This window comes from Leptodactylus fuscus, chromosome 2 (assembly GCF_031893055.1).
Source record: "Leptodactylus fuscus isolate aLepFus1 chromosome 2, aLepFus1.hap2, whole genome shotgun sequence".
Lineage (NCBI taxonomy): Eukaryota > Metazoa > Chordata > Amphibia > Anura > Leptodactylidae > Leptodactylus > Leptodactylus fuscus.
In genome coordinates, this window is record NC_134266.1 from 8126809 (window position 1) to 8152838 (window position 26030).

General features: G+C 48.2%; 1 protein-coding gene across 1 annotated transcript in view; it reads right to left on the minus strand.

The window, feature by feature from the left end:
* LOC142194291 (hemicentin-1-like) overlaps positions 1–26030 on the minus strand; it is a 193247-nt gene that overhangs the window by 37338 nt on the left and 129879 nt on the right. The gene's annotated exons all lie outside the window — the stretch shown is intronic.

Sequence of the window (26030 nt, forward strand, 5' to 3'; positions counted from 1 at the left end):
AGCTCAGGACAGGTAAGGTGAGTATAAGTGTTTGTTATTCTTAAGGGATTCTACCATTAAAACACTTTCTGGTTGCCATGTAGGAATAGCCTTAAGAAAGGCTATTCTTCTCCTACCTTTAGATGTGTTCTCCTTGCCACTGTTCCATAGAAATCCCGGTTTTCGTCGGTATGCAAATAAGTTCCTCGCAGCACTGGGGGCGGTCCCCCGCGAACAAACAGCATTAGGGGCGTCCCCAATACTGCGAGAGAACTCTCCAGCGACACCTCCATCTTCTTCAGGAATGTCCTCTTCACACGTCTTCTTTTGGCACAGGCGGTGAAACTTGTAGGCCTCGGGCAGAGCCTACTGCGCATGCCCACAGGCCAGAAGAAAATGGCTGCTTACATACTGTGTAAGCGGCCATTTTTCTTGTGGCCGCGGGCATGTACAGTAGGCTCTGCCTGAGGCCTATAAGTTTGACCACCTGCGCCGGAAGAAGACTGCGCCTGTTGCCCATGGACCCACACAAACCTGGAGCCGAACCTGACTGGATGACATCACACAATGATACAGAGAAGGCTATATACATCTACAGTACCCTATAATACCCCTCTGATCTGTAATCTCGAGTACTCGGCGTATAGAAGGTGTGAGGGGTGTATAATACACCAGTAATACCCCTCTTACCTGTAATCTCCAGTACATGGGGTATAGAAGGTGTGAGGGGTGTATAATACCCCAGTAATACCCCTCTTACCTGTAATCTCCAGTACATGTTGTATAGAAGGTGTGAGGGGTGTATAATACCCCAGTAATACCCCTCTTACCTGTAATCTCCAGTACACGGGGTATAGAAGGTGTGAGGGGTATATAATACCCCAGTAATACCCCTCTTACCTGTAATCTCCAGTACACGGGGTATAGAAGGTGTGAGAGGTGTATAATACCCCAGTAATACCCCTCTTACGTGTAATCTCTAGTACATGGGGTATAGAAGGTGTGAGGTGTGAATAATACCCCAGTAATACCCCTCTTACCTGTAATCTCCAGTACATGGGGTATAGAAGGTGTGAGGGGTGTATAATACCCCAGTAATACCCCTCTTACCTGTAATCTCCAGTACATGGGGTATAGAAGGTGTGAGGGTGTATAATACCCCAGTAATACCCCTCTTACCTGTAATCTCCAGTACACAGGGTATGGAAGGTGTGAGGGGTGTATAATACCCCAGTAATACCCCTCTTACCTGTAATCTCCAGTACATGGGGATATAGAAGGTGTGAGGGTGTATAATACCCCAGTAATACCCCTCTTACCTGTAATCTCCAGTACACAGGGTATAGAAGGTGTGAGAGGTGTGTAATACCCCTCTTACCTGTAATCTCTAGTACATGGGGTATAGAAGGTGTGAGATGTGTATAATACCCCAGTAATACCCCTCTTACCTGTAATCTCCAGTACATGGGGTATAGAAGGTGTGAGGGGTGTATAATACCGCAGTAATACCCCTCTTACCTGTAATCTCCAGTACATGGGGTATAGAAGGTGTTAGGGGTGTATAATACCCCAGTAATACCCCTCTTACCTGTAATCTCCAGTAAATGAGGTGCTTTTTCTCCAAAGAACGGGACGCTCACAGCAATGTCCTGACCCAGCCGGCTGGAGTTACTGATGAAGTTGGAGATGAGAACTGGATCTGGAAGTATCAGAAGGTCGGTCACAATCAGTTCCCAGCATTAAACACTGTGATAAAACTGTACTGGTATAGTATAAGGTTGTCTGCACTGAAACTTTTACACAGTGTTAGTGAATCTGCCATAATGCCCTCTCATTCTGTCTCTTCTCCATTTTGTTGCTAATTTACTTGGTCGTACCTATTACAGTGACATCTATGGAGTGTTTGGGGGTTCCTGGACTGTTGTGATACAGAACATTATACACACAGGAGTCGTCCTTCCCGGCATCTGTCAGGGTCCAGCACCCGCTGCTTGTGTTCAGGTGCAGTCTGGACTCTAAGTGGTTACGATACCACATATTATCACACCACAGCTCCAGGAGATTACTCTCATCACCCCCACAGACTCTGTACACCTCCAGGACACTTTGTGTATGAGGACATTTCATGCTGCAGTCAGTGATGTCTGATCCTCTCCGCACATAGACTGCGCCTGATGAGAGTGATAGTGCGGTCAGGAGGATGAGACCTGTGGAGACATAAGAGGAAACCTATTAAAATAAATAAATAAATGATTGCTGCGATCATTTGTTTCTTTTTTTATATTAAGGTTTTCATTTTAATTTATGTTATTCATTTTTGCTATTTATTTGTATATTATATTTACTGGGTTTTTCTTGGTGTTCATTATTTTCCACATTAATGTACATTGTATTTTGTCTATTTTGTTGTTTATTTGCTTTTTGTATTTCATTGTCCTTGGTTTGTTTTAGGATTAATTTTGTTTTCTTCTTTCTGATGTCATTGAGTGTGGTGCTTCCATCAGGATTTATTCTGATCAGGGGCGTAACTACCGCGGTAGCAGTGGTAGCAGCTGCCACAGGACCCGGGACATTACGGGGCCCAGCGACAGCCGCTACCGCTGCGTTTTTTTTTTTTTTTTAATAGGCTGTTACCAGCTGGAGTTACTCCAACCGGTAACGGGCCCTACTTACTTACCGACCGGTAAGTGACACTGCAGGCCCCACAAGCACTATTATACTCTGGGGTCTTTTCGGACCCCCGAGTATAATGATCGGAGGCCCGGGAGAGGTAAGGTACCATAAAAAACATTGTTACTTACCTCTCCACGATCCAGGCATGCATCGGAACAAGCACTCCGGACACTTGCAGGTCGGGCAGCAGCAGCTCCGGGGGATGACGCGCTCCTCGCTCTTAGGGATGGAGGGGGCCGGGGTGCTGCTTGTTCACAGTGCAGGCTGAGAGTCATCTCTGGACACTGGCAGGTAGGGCTGCCGCAGCCCCAGCCTGCCATTGTCCAGAGATAACTCTCAGGGCTAGTTCACACGTGGGCAAAGGGGAGGTTTTTGACAGCGGAATTCGCTTCAAAAACCTCTCCTTTAACATGGTGGTCTATGTAGACCACTAGCTTTTTTTTTCCTCCTAGCGTTTTCCGCCTGAAGAAGCGACATGACCTTTCTTCAGGCGGAAAACGCCTGAAGAATTGCATAGAAGTGAATGGGAGGCGAAAACCGCGCGGTAAAAAACCGCGCGGTTTTTTGCACACAAAAACCGCGCGGTTTTTTGCAAAAAACCGCGCGGTTTTCGCCTGCAGTTTCTATAGCACATATAGGAAAAAAAAACCTAGCGAAAACCGCTAGCGAAAACCGCGTCAAAAACCTCGTCAAAAACCGCGCGGAATGCAAAAAACAGCGTCAAAAAAACTCCTCGAGGTTTTTTACCTCGCACAAATAAGCTAGGCGGTTTTCACGTGTGAACTGACCCTCAGCCTGCGCTGTGAACAAGCAGACACCGGGGATCCCTGGGCGGCCACAGAACGCCGCTGTCTCCTGCTCTCACGCTCCACCTGACCCCGCCCACATACCCAGCCCTGCCCACAGGCCTGCCCCGGCCCCACCCACAAGAAGTGGGTAGTAGATCTTTTGCCTTAGTCAGTTTATAAAGTAGCTCACAAGCTGAAAAAGTGTGAGCACCCCTGCATCTGCTACAAATTCTGCCTCAAAATCAGCCTTCATTGATTTGCATGGCAGGCAGAGGCAGATTTCTTCAGCTAGCCAAAATAAGAGTCAGGGTCCATTTACACGGAGGAAAATGGTGAGGAATTTGGTGTGGAATTTTAGCTTCAATGGGCTCCTTTTTCTGCTAGCATGAAGTCAATGGGAGGCTTTTTTTTCAGTGCTGAAACTCCTCACCATTTTCCTCTGTGTGAATGGCCCCTTACGCTCGATCTTCTGGCGAATTCGGCCTGATAACTCCAGTTGAAGTGAATTGGGAGGTAACAAAATACCAGACGGCAGGTGCAGCATTTCACATGGAATTGGAAGAATTCAGCTTCAAATTTCTGAAACGAGGAAAAATGTCTAAAGCTGAACATACCCTTTAGGCTGAGGCCCCATAGTACCAAAATGTGTTTTGTTTTTTTTTGTTGCAGGTTGGGCTGTGTGTTTTTGAGTCAAAGTCAGGAGTGGATTTAACAGATGAGAAATGTCTCAGAACTTCCTTTAGATTTTCCATCCTTTGTCAAACTATTCCTGACTTTGGCTCCAAAAACTGCAGCGATGTGAGTTATCCTCAGGCCGATTGCAGACGACCGTGAATTAACCATTAGAATCCCATAACACAGGCTATTCCTCCCCTACCTTCACAAATCTTCTTCATAACGCCGTTTCAGTGATATTCCCGGTTTTCTCTGTATGTAAATGAGTCTCCAGACAGCGCTGCTGTGGCCCACCTACAGCGGGAACGCTCCCTATACTCCCCATAGATCCTGCCAGTCACCTGATGACCATGAGCGGGCACATGAGTGCCAGTATTCCTGCCCAGCACCGCTGTGGACCAGCCTGGGGTTGACTGGTTTTCATGTTGGACATCTCTATCCTAGTGCAGACATAGTGAGAACCTGGCCCAAAGTAACAGGTGTTTCCAAAGGGTTAAATTCTAAAGCCAAGCTCTACACTGCACAAACCTGGTGTGAACAGATCCTTATTATAACCAGTATATAGTAGCGGCCGCCTGCTCTGAGCCCGTGAGCTCCAGCCTGGACTGAGGAGAAGGTGATGTGGACAGTCCCTGTATATGAGCCTGCAATGACTGACAACAGTGACAGGAGGGATCGCCCCCTAGTGGTTGTCAGACTGTAGGATCTGCTGCATGACACTGACAGTCTGACAGAACTTTCACTTCTGCAGGGGGTGGGACTTAAAGAGGACCTCTCACCACTCCAAGCCTGTGCAGCTTTCTGCCCCATGTTATAGATGCAGCTGCACCAACGCTAGTGCACTTTGAATTATGTCTGTAGCCCCCCTTCGTTTTGGAGCTCTGAGCCCCATTAATTCTGGTGCCCTGTATGTTAACCCCTATAGCCCCTAGGCAATGAGCATTGCCTAGGAGCTATAGGGGTAATGCTCGTTGTATAGGGGCTAGACCTAGGTCCACAGGGTGTACAGGGCACTTATGCTCTTTGCTTAGGGGTTTCTTTACTTACCTGTAGCAATGTCAGTAAAGTTCTCTTTCATCCACTTCAATACACGGCCTGGATCGCTTCTCCGGGTCTTCTGTGCAGCCCTGTGATGAGACGACTGCCTGATCTTCGGAGAACTCATGAGAACACACAGCAGGAGCAGCTCCGACACTGTCCAATGCTAATTAGACAGTGTCAGACTGACATAGCTCTTGTCTTTATAAGGAAAATGTTCGTTCTTGTACCGTGTTAGCCAGTGGGTTGGAAATATAAAAAAAAAACAAAAAAATGGACCTCCCTATATCAAAACATTTCTGCAATGAGGATCATAATATGACTGATCACATGAAAAATTTGGTTTTGGGAGGGAATTTCAGATCAAAGAGAGAACAACGCATTCATGAGTGTAAATTTATGACCCTGCTACAAACACTGGAGAAGGGGCTAAATTTGTCAGGGCTCGTTCACATCTGCGTTCTCCTCTCCGTTCTGCAGGTTTCCGTTTCCTGTATAAAACAGAGGCAGGAGACAGAAACCTGCAGGACTCTTTCATTTGAATGGGTGAGAAAGCTGTCCGGCCGTGAGCGGCGGTGAGCGTTTTGCGCTCTCCGCCGCGAAACCGGGTTTTTTAATCCGGACAGAGAGTCGGACATGCAGTACTCTGTGTCCGGATTTAAAAATCCGGTTTCGCGGCGGAGAGCATAAAACGCTCACCGCCGCTCACGGCCGGACCCGGTCTGTGCTTTCCGTCTTCTGGCATGCAGAAGACAGAAACCATGGAATGGACAGGAGAACGCAGGTGTGAATCTAGCATCACATGGTTTTATGTCACTTTACAGATACGTGTGAACTGATAAGGACCTGTAAGTGTTTACATTGTCTCTACCAATTACTAACAACCCCCCCCCCCTTCCTCCAGGAATTCTATTCCTATGTGCCCTTTTGTGTGTGTGTATATATATATATATATATATATATATATATATATATACACATCCTTCAAAAATGTTTTAAATTTACTTGAGAAAGGAGCCGAAACGTTGTAATCTGTCATCATTATGAGTTAGCCATTAAAGAGGGATCAACTACTGAAGACTAGCAAGTTTTTTGTTGTTTTATATTTCCTTGTCTTTATAATCAGAAACGCCCTTCTGACTGTAAAGGCTTCATTAACCTACAGGGCGTCAGAATTAACGGGGCTCAGAGCTCCAAAACGAGGGGGGCTACAGACATAATTCAAAGTGCCCCAGAGTCTGTGCAGCAGCGCCTGTAACATGGGGCAGAAAGCTGCACAGGCTTGGAGCGGTGAGAGGTCCTCTTTAATGTTTCTCTTGCTGGCGGAGGGGGAGGGGGAGGATCCTGCAGCAGCAGCAACAACAACAGGTGAGAGGAGGAGTCTGCTAACTGTTAACCCCTCACTGTCCTGTCTCCCTCTCTGTGAGCCTGCAGTGCTTGTACGGATAGTATACCGGGCGCTGCACCTTCTCTCCTCCCGTCAGTCTCTGTCACATCCCTCAGTCAGGAGTCTATAGAGACACATCACACTCCTCTCTGTACCGGACACTCACTACACCTCACCGGTCCGGTGCTACGGGGTTATCTGCTCCCCGGGGGTTACCGGCTCTGTATAGTGCGGAGGCCCGGCAGCTGTGAGGACTAGAGGCAGAACCGGGAGCAGCGCAAAGATAACGGGAGAGGTGACTGAGCAGGACCGGCGGGGGGTGACGGGAGAAACCGGGGCGGCGGCGGCTTACCTGATACCAGAGCCATGGCGGGACATTCTGTCATGTAAACAAAACCAGCAGACATCTGATTGGTGGACTCCTCCCTGTACCGCCCCTCGCCCCGCCTTCTCTCTATATAAACCAGAGCAGACACCATAGAGCTCACACATTCTCCTCACTAGTGACGCCTCTACATAACCTGTATCCGCCATTACTGACAGGGAGGGTCAGCACACACAGGGCCGCTTTATCTATAGGGCCAACCTTGTACTTACACCGGGCCCTATGATACTGGGGGCCCCTTGTAACAGCCTACATATACTGTCCCAGTTACATACAATGATGAATCATGCGGCCATCCACTCCCTGCCCCACCATTCACCCTCTTAGGGCTTATTCACACGGGCACTAAGGGGGCGGATTATGGCGCATAATCCACGTCATAATCTGCCCCCTCACAATGGTGGTCTATGTAGCGGGCTGCCCTTTCTTCAGGCGGCTCCCACAGCTCATTGAGCCGCGGCGTCCGCCTGGAGGCAGCATCCTCTGGCGGGGGAAACCGCGACAGTCGTGGCAGGCGGGTTTTGACCCGAGAGTGACGCGGGAGCGAAGAGAGGGGAGTATCAGAGAGGGTTTTCTTATTTCCGTGTGGTAGGAGAGGGACATTAAACTGTGGGGGCACTTCAGGGGGACTTTAACCCTTTCATGGGTGGCACTATAGTCAATTTCTCAGGAGCCAGTGGGGCTACGAGAATCTCATCTTTAGAATGATACCAAGATCACCATCATAGCCCTCACAGATCCGTCAGGATCATTTTAGTATCGTTATTAAAGATGAGAATTTTTTTGTGAAAATTAATAAAAGGCCATATTCGTAACCCTAACGGATCCTGAGATATGGGGCTCTAACGTGTCCCCCTCACAAAAGCTAATTTCCCACTATATTGTCCTGCTCCTGCCTGCTCTAGGGGTCCGGCGTCACAATACCTAAGTCACAGAAAATGCTGCGCTCTTTACTGTCCGCCACTTGTACGCAAGGTTGTTTTTTTAAAAGCACAGAAATCAGCCCCATAGTATTTACACTGTACAAAAAGGACGCATTACATTAAAAAAAAGTTACGCCAGCACAATTGAAGACATCCTGTGAACTATGTACCAGGCCCAAATTCATAGGAGAGATGCCACATAAAATAATATCGGGTGTAATAAATGACAAAGTAGAGGAAAGTCAAAGAAAGAAGAAGCACAAGACCTATCCCTGCAAACTAACAGGTGTAAGGGGACGGTAAAGACCCTAAAACCTAACTCAGGGTGACCGCTCTAATAGCCAATGCCCTGACTGGAACCTATCCCTCAATAATGGACCCCCGAAGTGGCTCTCCCTAGAAGACAACTCAGAATAAATATAGCAAATGTGAACATACAGCCAAAAACATTCCCTAATGAATTGCCAACCCGACATGGGTGTTTCTTCACAGTATTTTTTGGACCATAATACACACCTAGGTTTTACAGGAAAACAGGGGGAAAAAATGAAAGCAGAAATTGGTAAAATATTTAATAACATAGAAGTTATAGTATTGCAATAGCTGCAGGCTCGCATTGATAGGTGTCCCTGTAGCTGTACGGGGCATAGGGTGTCTTTTTTTTGCGGGGTCGGATGTACTTTTTAATTTTGCCATTTCGTTTAAAGGGATTCTACCATTAAAAAACTTTTTTTTCTACGTAACACGTCAGAATAGCCTATAGAAAGGCTATTCGTCTCCTACCTTTGGAACGTACTGCGCATGCGCGAAATTGTGGTGTCGGCACTATGGCTGAGGGCATGCGCAGTACGTTCAGCGAAGTTCGACGAACAGAGCGTACTGCGCAGGCGTCTGACGTCAAGCCAAAGAAGGAAGGGGAGGATGCAGAAGAAGATAGAGGCGGCGCTGGAGTCGGTTTTCAAGCAGCAATGGGGATGCCCCCATCACATTTTCTGCGCTGGGGGATGCCCCCATCGCTGCGAGAGAACTAATTAGTATACCGGTACAAACCGGCATTTCGAACGGCGCGGCGGAGAGCACTTCCTAAGGTAGGAGACGAATAGCCTTTCTAAAGGCTATTCCGACGTGTTACCTAGAAAAAAAAGTTTTTTAATGCTAGAATCCCTTTAATCATTTTTTTTTAATTTAAATCGGGCGAAACAGCAGAAAAAAAAAAAAAATTCTGCTACGACATTCACTCTATGGAAAAATATTTTTATAACTTTTTAAACCAGACATTTTCAGACACAGGGATACCTAATGTGTATGTGTTTCACTGTAGTTTTATACTTTTCAATCTATTTTAGGGGGGGGGGGGTAGATTTAGAACTTATATTTAATATTTAAAAAAAAACCACTATTTTACAACTGTAATGCAGTCTATGGAGCTTCTGTCCATTATTATTGAGGCTATTTATAGACCAGCCTCAATAGTAATATTATTATAACAGGTCTGGGAGACTTCATAAGTCACATGGAACATGTTGCCTGCCGTGATCTCGTCATGTGAGTGCTGGCCTGCAACAATAAAGGTACGTGGCCGGTGGGGACCGGCCCATGGGGCTGTTTTTAGAGTTTAGAAGGGGGTTTTGAAATAGTAATGCCAGCGATCAGAGTGGGCTCTGATTGTGGGCATTAGCTCCGGGTCTACACTCACCGGCCACTTTATTAGGTACACCTGTCCAACTGCTCGTTAACACTTAATTTCTAATCAGCCAATCACATGGCGGCAACTCAGTGCATTTAGGCATGTAGACATGGTCAAGACAATCTCCTGCAGTTCAAACCGAGCATCAGTATGGGGAAGAAAGGTGATTTGAGTGCCTTTGAACGTGGCATGGTTGTTGGTGCCAGAAGGGCTGGTCTGAGTATTTCAGAAACTGCTGATCTACTGGGATTTTCACGCACAACCATCTCTAGGGTTTACAGAGAATGGTCCGAAAAAGAAAAAACATCCAGTGAGTGGCAGTTCTGTGGGCGGAAATGCGTTGTTGATGCCAGAGGTCAGAGGAGAATGGCCAGACTGGTTCGAGCTGATAGAAAGGCAACAGTGACTCAAATAGCCACCCGTTACAACCAAGGTAGCCAGAAGAGCATCTCTGAACGCCGCACAGTACGTCGAACTTTGAGGCAGATGGGCTACAGCAGCAGAAGACCACACCGGGTGCCACTCCTTTCAGCTAAGAACAGGAAACTGAGGCTGCAATTTGCACAAGCTCATCGAAATTGGACAATTGAAGATTGGAAAAACGTTGCCTGGTCTGATGAGTCTCGATTTCTGCTGCGACATTCGGATGGTAGGGTCAGAATTTGGCGTCAACAACATGAAAGCATGGATCCATCCTGCCTTGTATCAACGGTTCAGGCTGGTGGTGGTGGTGTCATGGTGTGGGGAATATTTTCTTGGCACTCTTTGGGCCCCTTGGTACCAATTGAGCATCGTTGCAACGCCAAAGCCTACCTGAGTATTGTTGCTGACCATGTCCATCCCTTTATGACCACAATGTACCCAACATCTGATGGCTACTTTCAGCAGGATAATGCAATGCCATGTCATAAAGCTGGAATCATCTCAGACTGGTTTCTTGAACATGACAATGAGTTCACTGTACTCCAATGGCCTCCACAGTCACCAGATCTCAATCCAATAGAGGAGCATCTTTGGGATCTGGTGGAACGGGAGATTCGCATCATGGATGTGCAGCCGACAAATCTGCGGCAACTGTGTGATGCCATCATGTCAATATGGACCAAAATCTCTGAGGAATGCTTCCAGCACCTTGTTGTATCTATGCCACGAAGAATTGAGGCAGTTCTGAAGGCAAAAGGGGGTCCAACCCGTTACTAGCATGGTGTACCTAATAAAGTGGCCGGTGAGTGTATGCTATACATTACAGTGGAGACCCAGTAGCTTTAGCGACCGTTGTGCAGCAGAGCGTCCGCCATCATCTTTACAGACTTGGCATTGCCCGTAATAGCACAGCGGATTCCAGGATGGGTTCACAGGGACACCCGCTCCTCCAATCCCAGGGCCGGCAGCATGCTGGAAGCCGGTGGTGGAAGGAGTGGTGCGATGCTGTGACCTGCTCCTCTGCCCCCCAACACCCACATTCAGACTATAAGACACCCCCCGCCCCCACTTTCCTCCCAAATGTGGAGGATAAAAAGTGCATCTTATAGTCTGAGTATACAGTATATGTATTACCTTGGACAATTGTTATCACATTACTTATAGGATATTTGGATGTTCTTCCATTATGTATTACATGGGTGTTTTTCATCCATATTTTTGGATCCTGTATTATACACTATATATGTTTCATATGAATTATTGGGATATTATTTATATGTGACCTTTGTGACATTAACCCTGACCGCGCTGACACTTCTTACACTAAACCCGACTACACTTTCTGACAGTTCTCACCCCATCACTAAACTAACAGATGGAACAGACAATGATCAGAGGAATAAACTTTCATGCTCTTACTTTATTGATGTTTTTATTTTATAGTTTTATAGAACCAAAAACTATCTAAGGACCAAGAAAAGTGACCCCGAAAACTGATGTAATAGGAGGGGTCAGTAATCTAAGAAGTCGGGGATACAAAGAGGAGGGGGAGGGTAAGTACAAGGGACACAGGGGATCAGTCAGACACAGTAACTCTCCTCACATCCCCTATGAGCGATATACTGAGACGTTCATGTCAGGTGGCCACAGGAAGCATTACTGACTAATGTGACCAATTGGTCAGTAGTCACTGACTAAGCAATCACATGGACTGTTGAGCCAGGACTACGGATTAATCCCGGTGGGAAAGCTGAATCCGTATTACCATCGCACCTTTCTTCTATAGCTGTGATCCTTATCTATATGCTCAATACAATGTAATAGTACGGGGCTGAGTAGTAAGGGGTTAATGATACGATTACACTGATCACTAGTCATTTCTGCATCATGTTGGATTATTTATGGCTGATTTTTGATCTTTTATGTATCTTATTACATTCACAGGTCGCCAGGTTTACAGGGAGCGATTCTTGATTTCTCTGGAGGAAAAAAAGTAACATCTTTATAGAGATCGGAGCTCCGGATGTTTCTTCCACTTCTCTTCTCACAGGTATAGTGAGCTACATGATAAATGTCTACTGGCCCGCAGCCACCACTAGGGGGCGCTCACTGTATACCCTTATAGTCATTATAGGAGATCCCTCCATTGTCTACTTACAATCTGGGAGCGTAAGCAAGAATGTCCAAGTGTAACTAACAAACATCCCATCAGTATACGGGAAACCCAGACCCCCGAGAAATGCACAAAATCTACAAGTTGGGGGGGGGGGTTCACACCTGCGCTCATTGTCCATTTTGTGTATTCTGCCGGGTTTCCATCTTCAGCCCTGGCAAAACTGGACAGAGGACAGAAAACCAGCGCTCAGTTTTAAAACCCATTCACTTGGATGGGTTTGTAAAGGTGACCGGCCGTGTGAGTCTTCTGCCTCTTCGCGGGGCAACAGTTTTGCTTAGCCTAGAATTACACCCTGCTGCTCTGAGGCAGCCCAGTATACTCTGAGACTGTCATATCATCTGTGGCTTGGATGTCGGCCACATGTGGCTACCAGTTGGCGGTTACAGACTATTGTGGTAACAGGGCACAGGATTGGGACGTGGTCTAAGGACTGGAGCTTGGCCAGGCAGAGAAGGACGACAAATTCCAGGTGAGGGATCCAGAGGCAAGGCCAAGGCGTATAATCAGGCGTCGGCTCAGGTCAGTATCTGGTGTATAACTACAAGTATCAGAAGACAAAGTGACAGAGCGGCGCCATCCACAGGTGGTAAGTATAGGCCAAGACACCGAGCGCCTTGTGATTGAGCTGGGTCATATAGCGAACCCTGATGATGTCATCAGAGAAGCGGCAAAGACATCACTGCAAGACATAGGAGGGAAGGAGCCGCCGTCACAGAGAGCGCCGCTTACTAATTCATGTAGAGAGATCGGGGGAGAATTTACAGAAGGATCAAAGAGAAGCAAAGTGATCATGTAGGAAAGCGGAAGGAAGAGGCGGCTGATACAAAGCAGCTACTGCTCCGTCATCTCCTCAACACCTGGCAAATCGTAAGAAGCCAAGGAAGAAATTTGTATTATGTTCTAATAGTAATAAAATGGAGCAAGAGTATGCGAATTTAGTATTGGTGGCCAAAAAAGCTAAAAACCACAAAAAGTTATCAAAAATTCTTTATATATAGATGTCATAGATGCAAAATAAGTTACAAAAACTCTTATTCTGTATTCAAAACATCAATAGGTACAAAAATATTGGGATCTTGTCCTGGAAAAAAACACAAACCGTTAACAGAAAACACGACGGTATAAACCCCTTACATAATACAGGAGGTATTATATGTGTTTCGCACCACATCACCCCCTGGACATGGCGGCCACCGCTCTCTACATGGCGTCCATCACATTATACGAGACACAGATCAGGACACTCAGGACTTAGGGAAAAATCTCATTATATATATTTTTATTTTATTTTAACTGGTTCCCCCCATGTGATGTACTATTAGGTCAGTCCCAACATGTAGGTTTTTCTGTCCGCTTGAAAAGTCGGACATCTTTACAAGCGGACAGTGAAGGAACGGCACGGAGTGCAAAAGAACGCACCCGATTGCCATTTAAATAAATGACAGGTGTCACAGACACAGCTAGTGTCCGCTCCTAATGTCCGTGCCAGATTTTGAACGGACACTAGGAGCGGACACTACCTGTCGGACACAGACGGTATTGTGAACGCTCCCTAAGTCTTTGCTCACTACAGGACTGGCCACATGTAGCTGCCGATGAGCGAGATGATGATAAATCAGCCCCACTATGAGATCCGTCTACACTGTCTTTGGTACTCCTTAGGGAGAATGTCTTGGAGTAAGATACATGTTAGGGCGGGTTCACACGGAGTATTGTGGCTCGTCATTTGGTACGTACACGCTGCGGGATCTTTTGCGGGCCGTATACGCTCCCATTGTTTTCAATGGGAGCCGGTTGCAGCTGCAAAATAGCGCCGCATGTACAATGGGAGTGTATACGGCCCGCAAAAGATCCCGCGGCGTGTACGTACCAAATGACGAGCCACAATACTCCGTGTGAACCTGCCCTTACTCCGCAGTATAATAAACATCACTTAATACTTTATATCCATCTCATACAATAAGATGGCGGCTTCATCTATTACTACAGGCTCCATAGTGTCATGTCCGTGCTGATCGGTTGGATCTTGTAGCCATCACCTGGGTCTGTATTATTACAGCTTATTACCCGTCACACTCACCCTATACTCATAATACATATATTATACAGAATTCTCAGCAGATTGGAGACTGTTCACATTACACAGGTACATTCCTCATCCTGGAAGGACCCTGACCATGACAGTCCAGCATTTTTCTTGGTAATATCAGGAGGATCTAAAAGGAAACAGAGTTATATCATCAGTGTGATGTCATACAGTATATTCTGATGTCACCGCCATCACTGGGGTCAGTATCTGGAGGGGGGGGTGTATTGTTCTCTTTGCTGCTATCCCCTTTATTCCCCAGGCTCCTCCCGTCTTTCACCTTTGCCCCGTAGCCTTCCCTTGGTTATTTCTTCAGTGACGACATGATTTTGAGAAAATAAACCCAAATCTGGAACAATTACAATAGAAACTGATTTTTGTCATCCAATAACTTCTTTTTAATTTAACTCCGCAGCTCCCACATGACAGCGCCCCCCCCCCGATCACGTGATCAGTCATGTGACTATTACTATTATTCCACATACAAGACTCATTGGGCGCCGTGTACATCACATCCCATAATCCGCCTCCGTCTTCTCTCCTGGGGGCTCTGCAGTCTCTGACAGTCGGACACACAACATGTCACCTCCATTTACTACAGGACATGTGTATAGTCCAGGACCAGACGTCAGACATGGACGTCACCGGATCATTACTAAGAGGAAGAAACACGGCAAAGTACAAGACTGAATATAACAGACCTGGATCTGATCGGCTCCTGGGGGGACATACATTTTTTTCTGACTGACTGATCATCTTCACATTCATGGACTTTATAATCCTCTGCCACAGGAACTAGTAACATATAACAGATCACAGATCTTATATATCACACGTCTATCATGGATTTATCTCATTTACACAAACAATAAAATTACCCAAAACCGACTTACCAGGAAGATCCCAACAGAGAGAACCAACCATAGAACCAGAAGAGGAACAACGAGAAGAGGAACACGAGATCTGTGAGGAACTGTGAGAAGAGAAATGTCACATATCAGAGAGAGCGGCCATAATATATAGAATTATCTGATCATATACAATATAGTGCGGTGATAACAGATTATATAACAGGGCTGTGGGATAGAATATACATGTAATATCATTACAACACTCAGGACACATCATCAATACAGACAGAAGGAACCAGGAGACGTCCAGAGAACAAAGCCTGATGTGTATTGTGCTGCCCCGGCTATGACTCCCCCTGGGATCTATATAGAAATTGCATGGAGTGTTATATGTGTAATACTATAATTAGCTCTTTGCTGCCACCTAGTGGTGTTTGTTATATTCGGTTTCTGTAAGTTTTATATGTATGTAATTGCTTAAGCTTTTGTCACTGTAAGGGCAGGTTCAAACCTGCACCCTGGTCTCCGCTTTCAGGTTTCCGCTTTCTGCAGACTGGCAGGAATCTGGCAGACTGTGTCCGCCCGTGAGCGTTTTGTGGTCTCCGTCGCGAAACAGTTTTTTTTTTAACCAGACACAAAGTCCTGCATGTCCGACTTTGTGTCCGGTTAAAAAAAAAAAAAAAAACGGTTTCGCCACGGAGACCACAAAACGCTCACGGACGGACACTTTGCAAACCCATTCAAATGAATGGGCTTGAAAAATGACTGCCGGTTTCCGTCTCCTGTCCAGTTTCTTGGGCAGAAGACAGAGACCAGGACGCAGTTGTGAACCCGCCCTAATTCCTCCTCTCTGAGACATCACATCCTCTTCCTGTAGACTTCGCTTGTCTCATCTGCATCTCAGAGCTGGACAAAGGATTTTCCTGTGATTTCTATCTTACTATTTCTTGAGGTGAAGTTAATAAATTCACCTAAAGCAGATCCATTGTCACTTCCTCACTGGACCTTTACCTGCTCGGTGTTGTTCAGAGAAATTAATCCATAGCGAGTTCACCATCTTCTATTGTTTATGCAACTCACACTCAGAGACGTCTCACATGCATATTGGTGGCAGAATAGTCAAAGGAAACCTAAGTCTGCAGCGTCTGCAGGTACCTGCATAGTCTGCAAATAAGCTTAGAGCTGTCCGCCATCTTGGAGAAACCTCATGGCCACTTGTGCTTCCTAACCACAGCCCTGTACCTGTGAACAAGCATCTTAAAGACAGTATCCCATACCTCCCAACCGTCCTGATTTCCGCGGGACATTCACGATTTCGGTGACATGTCCCGCGGTCCCGGTTGGAGGGAGGTATGTCCAGATTTCAACTCAGATCTGCATCCAGAGGATGCAGATCTGAGGAACACATATGCGGCTAAAGCAAGGAGCTGTCACAGGTCAGCTCCTTGCTTCGCCGCTGCACTCCCGCCTACTGGCTGTGTAGACGCGATGTGATGACGTCACATCACGTCTACAACTGTGTCAGAGAGAGAGGCGCGCAGAGAGCGGCGAGGGAGCGAAGGAAAAGGTAAGCGTAATGTGTACACTGAGGTGGAACGTGAAACTGGGGGCAGATGAAGGAGAGGACGGCATGACACTGGGGGCAGAGATGGAGAGGACATGAATCTGGGGGCAGAGATGTGGAGACATGAATCTGGGGGCAGAGATGGAGGGGACATATATCTGGGGGCAGGGATGGAGAGGACATGAATCTGGGGGCAGAGATGGAGGGAACATGAATCTGGGGGAAAGATGGGGGGGACATGAATCTGAGGCAGAGATGGAGGGGACATGAATCTGGGGGCAGAGATGGAGGGGACATGAATCTGGGGGCAGAGATGGAGGGAACATGAATCTGGGGGCAAAGATGGGGGAGACATGAATCTGGGGGCAGAGATGGGGAACATGAATCTGGGGCAGAGATGGAAGCGGACATGAATCTGGGGGCAGAGATGGGAGCGGACATGAATCTGGGTGCAGAGATGGGAGCGGCCATGAATCTGGGGGCAGAGATGGAGGGGACATGAATCTGGGGGCAGAGATGGGGGGACAAGAAACTGGAAGCAGAGATGGGGGACAAGAATCTGGGGGCAAAGTTGGGGGACAAGAATCTGGGAACAGAGATGGAGGGACATGAAACTGGGGGCAGAGATGGGGGACATGAATCTGGGGGCAGAGATGGAGGGGACATGAAACTGGGGGCAGAGATGGAGGGGGGACATGAAAATGGGGGCAGATGAAGGGTGTATATGAAACTGGGGAAGAGATAAAGGGGGGAAATATAATATACGGGTGACTGTAGGAGGATTGTACTGTGTGCGGGCACATGAAAAATTAATGAGTGGGCGGAGTCCACACAAAGTGGGCGGGGCTAAATTTGCCGCGGTGCACTATGCGCACCGCACATTTTATCCCTGTTTCGGTTCTTCAAAAGTTGGGAGGTATGGTATCCTTCTGAGTAAAAGCACAACATGTCCTCAAAAGACTCTGTGGATTCCTCGCCCAATGGGGTGAAGAAAGCTACACAAAAGGTCAGAGAGAACTTCGAGGCAACCAGGGCTGAGTTGCAATAACCTAAATGACTTGTGGGAGAGAGTTGAGCTCCACATCGCTGCTCTTCCATGATCTAACAATGATACAGCACAGCTAACCGCAGTCTTGATCCGATTACACAGGTCTGCGACTAAAAAGCTGCTTTATTATTTTCATCTAATATTATCATTAGAGATGAGCGAACAGTGTTCTATTGAACACATGTTCGATCGGATATCACGCTGTTCGCCATGTTCGAATCGAATCGAACACCGCGTGGTAAAGTGCGCCATTACTCGATTCCCCTCCCACCTTCCCTGGTGCCTTTTTTGCTCCAATAACAGCGCAGGGGAGGTGGGACAGGAACTACGACACCGGTGACGTTGAAAAAAGTAGGAAAAACCCATTGGCTGCCGAAAACATGTGACCTCTGATTTAATAGAACAGCGCCGCCCAGGTTCGCGTCATTCTGAGCTTGCAATTCACCGGGGACGGAGGTTTCCGTCCATTTAGCTAGGGCTTAGATTCTGGTAGGCAGGGACAGGCTAGGATAGGAAGGAGAAGAGAACCAACAGCTCTTGTAAGAGCTAAATTCTAGGGAGAAGCTTGTCAGTGTAACGTGGCACTGACGGGCTCAATCGCCGCAACCCAGCTTTCCCAGGATCTTGAATGGAATACACTGAAAGTTTATTCCCGTATACCCTATATATACCCCCGATCCACGTTCCAATGGTGTTCCACCCCAGAAACTAACTTCAATACACTGGAAGTCCCCTAACAATAGAATTGGGGCTATATACACCCTCAGTTTTTGCTACTGGTATATAGTGCCATTTTCTGACTGGGAATTCAAAGAATATATTGGGGTTACATATACCCTCAATTCTTGCTACTGCCATAGTCAAAAAATGTAGATGTATCAGCTCACCCTGTTATAATGGCTGTAACTCCACCAGATCCTGAAGAGCTCGACCCGCAGGTGAACCTCTGCCCGCTAATAGTGGATCCAAAACAAGAAAGAACGCCAGCTACTTTCCAGGATTGGTGTACATAGAAGTCCGTAGTAGTTAAAAATTAACTTTTATTTTCTCATTTCATAAAAAGTCACATTGTAGTGAGAGTCTTGCCTGGCAATGTATATGGCAACGCGTTTCGGGACAGTACGTCCCTTCTTCCCGGCAGCCCAGCCTGTCATTAAAGATAAGCAGCATCCCTGACCACAGGCGCTTGTCCATGTGTCGGTGGTCAAGTGGACCTTGCAGCAAAGCGCAGAGCTCTGGGCCCGACTGATGTTATGGGACACATGCAGGTGCAAGGCAGGGACAGCACACCAAGAGAAGTAGTAACGGCTAGGCCTAGCATAGGGAGGTGCCCCAGCTGCCATCTGCTGACGGAAGGCCTGGGTATCCAGAAGCATAAACACCAACATCTCTAGGGCCAGCAGTTTATCGATGAGGCCATTAAAGGCATGGGGGAATCAGATGTGTTTCTCAGAACGGAGACCACCTCTTCTGAGATCCCAAAGGAAGTTGGCAAGAGATGTGCAGTGCAGAAAAAAAGATGAGAAAATAAGTGTAGGCTGTAGAGCACAGAGGGATCGGAGAGGGCAGAGCTGGTGTCGGCCAGGTATTCCCACATCCTGGTGACACTAGGCCCCTGAGTGGCAGTAATTTGTCCAGGGAGGCCATTAACGTGTTCCAGACCTAGGAATAAGTCTTCCAACAGGTTAGAGTTTTGCATGCCTTTGCTTCTACCCACTGTTTTTGCTGCTTAGCTTCCCTCCACATCTACACTGCTTTCGCCCCTAAACATCACCCCAGTTTATGCCTCTGCTTCTACCCTGTTTTTTTGTTGAATTAGCTTCCCTCCACATCTATACTGCTTTCGCCCCTAAACATCATCCCAGTTTATTCCTTTGCTTCTACCCAGGTTTTTTGTTGATTTAGCTTCCCTCCACATCTACACTGCTTTAGCCCCTAGACATTACTCCTGTCCATGTGGGGTCGGTGGCCTCGTCATCCACCAACTCCTCTTCCAATTGCGCACTGTCCCCTTACTGCAAACCGCACTGACCACAGCTTTCCCTGATGGCAACTGTGTCTCATCATCCTCACTGAGGTCCAGAAACGTCAGTGGCGGGTCCACAACCACAAAATTGGAAGGAAATGGCGGATGCTGCAGTATTTCTAACACCTGTTCCTGGTGCTCGGGCCTGGTCTGTGTTGTACCCTGCACCCTGCTGAACGCAGCTGCCATATCCGGAGTTGTGATGAGCGAATGCTAATGTTTTGTGTCCACTGCAATGGATGGGATAGGATTTCACATAAGTCTGCCACCCATGGCCACTCATGGTTGAGCAACTGAGGGAGCTGACTTTGACGAATCCTAGGGTTTAGCAGTTGGAACTCCATCAAAGGTCTGTGCTGCCCACACACTCTGCTCAAGAGATGATATGTTTAGTTCCAGCAGTGTGGAGACGTCGCACAACAGCCGTTGTTCGGGCAGATACCGGCGTTGTAGGAGTGCATAGAGGCTAGCGGCGGCAACTATAGACTTTCAAAACTATCCGCACAAGCGCCGCACTTTCACCAGTAGCTCAGGAACATTGGGGTACTTTTTTAAAAAGATTAGCAGCAATGAGTTAAAAACGTGGCCCAGGCATGGAACATGTTGCGGGCTGCCAAGCTACAGAGCCGATCCAAGGTTACGGCCATTATCACACATGACAACATGCCTGGGCCCAGGTGCAGTGGCAAAAACCACATTGCCGTGTCATCGAGGATGGCATGACTCACTTTGTAGGCAGTGTGCTGTCTGTCCCCCAAGCTGATGAGCTTCAGCACGGCCTGCTGACGTCTCCCCACACCAGTGTTGCAGCGTTTCCAGCTCGTAGCTGGGGTCCACTTAACGGCGGAGGAGGAGGAGGGTGGTGTTTCAGCCCTCCTCCCAGGAATGTTGTGTGGGGAGACAAGTCAGTCCACCACGGTAGTTTGCCCAGGGGGTGCCATTAACGTGTCCCATACCTAGGGAAAATTCTTGAAACAGGGGAGAGTTTTGCATCTTTGCCCTTGCTGCCTCTGGACATCCCTTTGCCTCTAGCCACCTTTTTTCCCTGCTTAGCTTGCCTCCAAATTCACACTGCTTTTGTCCCTAGACATCACCCCAGCCCATGCCTCAGCTTGTATCCCCAGTTTTTGCTGCCTAGCTTCCCTCCACATCCACACTGCTTTTGCCCCTAGACATCACCCCAGTCCATGCCTCAGCTTGTACCCCCAGTTTTTGCTGCTTAGCTTGCCTCCACATCCACACTTTTTTTGCCCCTAGATATCACCCCAGTCCATGCCTCAGCTTGTACCCCCAGTTTTTGCTGCTTAGCTTGCCTCCACATCCACACTGATTTTGCCCCTAGATATCACCCCAGTCCATGCCTCTGCTTGTACCCCCAGTTTTTTCTGCTTAGCTTGCCTCCACATCCACACTGCTTTTGCCCCTAGACATCACCCCTATCCACGCCTCTGCCTCTAGCCATAACTCTGCCACCCCTGGAAACTCATGGTGCAGAAACTGAGGGAGCTGACTTTGAGGAACCCTTGGGTTTTGTAGATGAACTCCATCAAAGGTCTCTGCTGCTCACACACCCTGCTCAACATACGTTATCTAGGGTTTGAGCGTGTGGTGACCTCGCACAACAGTAGGTGCTTCAGGCAGATGTAGGCCTTGCTGGAGTGTATTGCGGCTAGCTCCAGGTACTGTAGACTTGGGAAAGTGGGTGTCCAAGTGCCGCACTTTCACCCTTATCTCTGCTAATTTGGGGTATGATTTTAAAAATCGTTGCACCACTACATTGAACACGTGGGCCAGGCATGGAACGTGTTGGAGGCTGGCAAGCTCCAGAGCCCTCCAACAAGACAAAAAAGCCTGGCCCCAGGGGCAGCGGGGATAAACAAATTGCCATCTCATCCAGGATGGCATCCCTGACCTCAGAGGCAGTGTGCTGTCCGTCCCCCAAGCTGATGAGCTTCAGCACGGCCTGCTGGCGTCTCCCCACACCAGTGTTGCAGCGTTTCCAGCTCGTAGCTGGGGTCCACTTAACGGCGGAGGAGGAGGGTGGTGTTTCAGCCCTCCTCCCAGGAATGTTGTGTGGGGAGACAAGTAAGTCCACCACATTTTGCGACCCGGTCCATGCCTCAAGTACATTCAACCACTGTGCCAAGATTGAAAGGTAGCGTCCCTGTCCGCATGCACTTGTCCATTCGTAGCTGGTCACGTGGAACTTTTGGGCAAAGCACTAAACTTAGGGACCGCCTCATGTTTGCGGAAAAGTGCTGGTGTGGACGGCACAGTGAGGTGGCGCAGTAGCCAGCACGCCCAAAAAGGGCAGAGTGTCCACAAGCCGGGACCCCAACATCTCCTGGGCCAGAATTTTTGAGATGAGGCCGTTGAAGCCTTGGGCATGTGGGTGGGTTGCGCTGTACTTTAGCCTGGAGTGAAAGGCCTGGGAGATGGGGAGTCGCATTGCAAAGTGTGTAAACCACACTCAGTTTATCCTCGACCTATACATTTAGAAATTATCTCCCCCATCGAGGAACGTGGCCTCGATGGGGGAATTTTTCTAAGGAAGCTAGAAAAGAGGGCATCTTGGGCCTTGCTGGCTCAGGCCTAGCTTCTGTCATGCAGCTGTCTTCTGCCTCTGGACATCCCTTTGCCTCTAGCCACCTTTTTCCCTGCTTAGCTTGCCTCCACATCCACACTGCTTTTGCCCCTAGACATCACCCCAGTCCATGCCTCAGCTTGTATCCCCAGTTTTTGCTGCTTAGCTTGCCTCCACATTCACACTGATTTTGCCCCTAGATATCACCCCAGCCCATGCCTCTGCTTGTACCCCCAGTTTTTTCTGCTTAGCTTGCCTTCACATCCACACTGCTTTTGCCCCTAGACATCACCCCTATCCATGCCTCTGCCTCTAGCCATAACTCTGCCACCACTGGAAACTCATGGTGCAGAAACTGAGGGAGCTGACTTTGAGGAACCCTTGGGTTTTGTAGATGGAACTTCATCAAAGGTCTGTGCAGCTCACACACTCTGGTCAAGATATGGTATGTAGCGTTTCAGCGTGTGTGGACATCAGGCAGATGTAGGCCTTGCTGGAGTGTTTTTAGGCTAGCAGCGGCTCCTGTACACTTGCAAAAGTGGGCGCACAAGCGCCGCATTTTCACCAGTAGCTTCGGTACATTTGGGTATGTTTTCAAAAAACGTTGCACCACTAAGTTAGACGTGGGCCAAACATGGAACGTGTTGGAGACTGGCAAGCTCCAGAGCCGCTACCAGGTTCCTGCCGTTATCACACATGATAAAAATGCCTGGCCCCAGGTGCAGCAGGGAAAAACACATTGCCATCTCAGCCAGGATGGCATCCCTGACCTCGGAGGCAGTGTGCTGTCCGTCCCCCAAGCTGATGAGCTTCAGCACGGCCTGCTGACATCTCCCCACGCCAGTGTTTTAGCTTTTGCCGCTAGTAGCTGGGGTGGAGGTAGGCGCAAATATGCCAGGCCCCAGGTGTAGCAGGGGGAAAAAAATGCCATCTCAGCCAGGATGGCATCCCTGACCTTGGAGGCACTGTGCTGTCTGTCCCCCAAGCTGATGAGCTTCAGCACAGCCTGCTGATGTCTCCCCACGCCAGTGTTTTAGCGTTTGCCGCTAGTAGCTGGGGTGGAGGATGCAGCGTAGTAGGGTTTCAGTCTACTGCCATGAATTTTGGCCTGGGAGAGGAGCTAGGGTACCCCAGTTTGCACCCCGGGACCAGACTCCACCACATTCACCCTGCCTGTCCTTAACGATAAGCAGCATCCCTGACCACAGGCGCTGGTCCATGTGTCGGTGGTCAAGTGGACCTTGCAGCAAAGCGCGGAACTAAGGGCCCACCTGATGTTGAGTGACACGTGCTGGTGCAAGGCGGGGACGCCACACCAGGAGAAGTTGTGACGGCTAGGGACGGCATAGTGAGGTGCCGCAGTTGCCATCAGGTCCAGGAAGGCCGGAGTTTCAACAAGCCGAAACGCCAACATCTCCTGGGCCAACATTTTAGTGATGTTGGCGTTCAAGGCTTGCGCGGGTGGGTGGTTAGCGGTGTATTTCTGCCGGCGCTCCAATGTCTGAGAGATGGTGGGTTGTTGTAAAGAAGCACCTGATGGTGCCGTTGATGGTGCAGGAGAAGGAGATAAGACAGGAACAGGGGAGGATGCGGGAGAAGTCAACAAATTGACGGAGGCAGATGAAGTGATGTCCTGGCTCGTCCTCTGGAGTGCATCGCCAGCACTGTGAGCAGAGGCAATGGCATGAACGGCGGGCGACGTTTGTCCTGTCATTGCTACCTGCCACTGATTCCAGTGCTTGGATTCCAAATGACGGTGCATTGAAGTGGTGGACTGGTTGCTCTTCTCAGAGCTCCTACTCGATTTCGAGAGGCAAATTGTGCAGACAACACTATATCTGTCCTCGGCGCATTCCTTGAAAAAACTCCACACCTTCGAGAAATGTGCCCTCGAGGCGGGAGTTTTTCGGGGCTGGGTACAAACTGGAACATCTTGGGAGATTCCGGGTGTGGCCTGTCTTCGCCTAAGCTGCTGACCTCTGCCTCTAGCTACCCTTTTTGGTGCTGCACCTGCCTCAACATCCACACTACTTTCCCCGCTTGACATCCGCCCTGTCCAGGTGGGGTCAGTGTCCTCGTTGTCCACCACCTCCTCTTCCAACTCCTGTTTCACCTCCTCCTCCTGCACAATGCGCATGTCAACTGGCTGCCCTGACAGCAACTGTGTCTCATCGTCGTCGATGAGGGTGGGTTGCTGGTCATCCACCACCAAATCGACCGGAGATGGAGGAGACTCTAGTGTTTGAGCATCTGGACACAGATACTCGTCTGTTAGGTCCGTGGAATTGCGAAATGGAGGGGCAGGTTGCGGTACAGTCAAAGGAAGGGAGAACAGCTCTGGGGAGCAGGGACAGTTGGGGTTATTGTTCTGGGAAGATTGGGAATTTTGGGTGGAAGGAGGACAAGACTGTTGGGTAAGAGGAGGAGAGGAGGTAGAGGCTGACTGGCTGGTGGACAATGTGCTTTAAGCGTTATCCGACAGCCATTGCAAGACCTGTTCCTGGTTCTCGGGCCTACTAAGGTTTGTACCATTCAGCCTAGTTAATGTGGAACTTTTGTGCAAAGCGCAGAACTTAGGGCCCGCCTGATGTTAAGGGACACACGCTGGTACAAGGCTCAACTCACCCTAAGGGCCAAAAACACTGCTGGTACAAGGCTCTACTCATGCCAAGGGCCTCAATCTCTGCTGGTAGCTCAGCTTAAGGTCCTGTAACTTTGTTTGGAAGGGCTCATGTTATGGGCTAGAAAAGTGAATTTTGGAAGGTCTTACCACATCACACACACATGAATGTGGAAAGTGTGTAGTTGTTAGGCTGTGATAGTGGGGTAATAGAGGGTCTTTGGTGTGTTAGATGCCCCCAGACATGTTTCCCCTGCTGTCCCAGTGTCATTCCAGAGGTGTTGGCATCATTTCCTGTGGTGTCATAGTGGACTTGGTGACCCTCCTGAGACGGATTTGGGTTTCCCCCTTAACGAGTATATATTCCCCATAGACTATAATGGGGTTCGAAACCCGTTCGAACACTCGAACAGTGAGCGGCTGTTCGATTCGGATTTCAAACCTCGAACATTTTAGTGTTCGCTCATCTCTAATTATCATCTTATTTTGGTGCTGGAAAAAAAAACTCCTAGACATCAGGATTTGCCAGAAAATGCTAAATTTTCTTCACATTTATCACATTACACAGGTCTGCAGAGCCGTTTTGGTTATTCCACGTATTTTTTATGTTTTTTGGTGCACTGAATACGAAAAGGACCTCCATTTTGTCATAGGACATCCTGTTTTCTGACAATTTAGGTAACCATGTTAAATAAGGCAATACCTCAAAAGAAGTGGAAATAGACTTAGAAAATGAATGTTCCCTGTCGTCCTACAGCGGCACAATATGGGGTATTTCTGCCCCTGTGTGCTGGTAGGACAGGCGGATTTTTAATTAGCCAATTAATTAATCATGGCTTGCCCTATAAGAGGTCACCAGAACCCCCCCCCCTGCTTGTTATTTTTCTGTCCTGTGTGACTGGACAGGTGGTGAGGAGACCTGTGGCCTCCTGTAGGGGTTGGAAGAAGGTGTCTGTTAACCCTTCTTCTCCCCCTTTTTTCTCTTTCCCTTTTTCTTTCCTCCTGAGAGAAGGATTTCGGTTTTGTCTTACCTGCTCTGCAGGGTGTCTGATGGTTCAGCTGTGCACAGCTCATGGTTTCACAAAGGCCCATTTGCACAACTTATTACTTACCATTT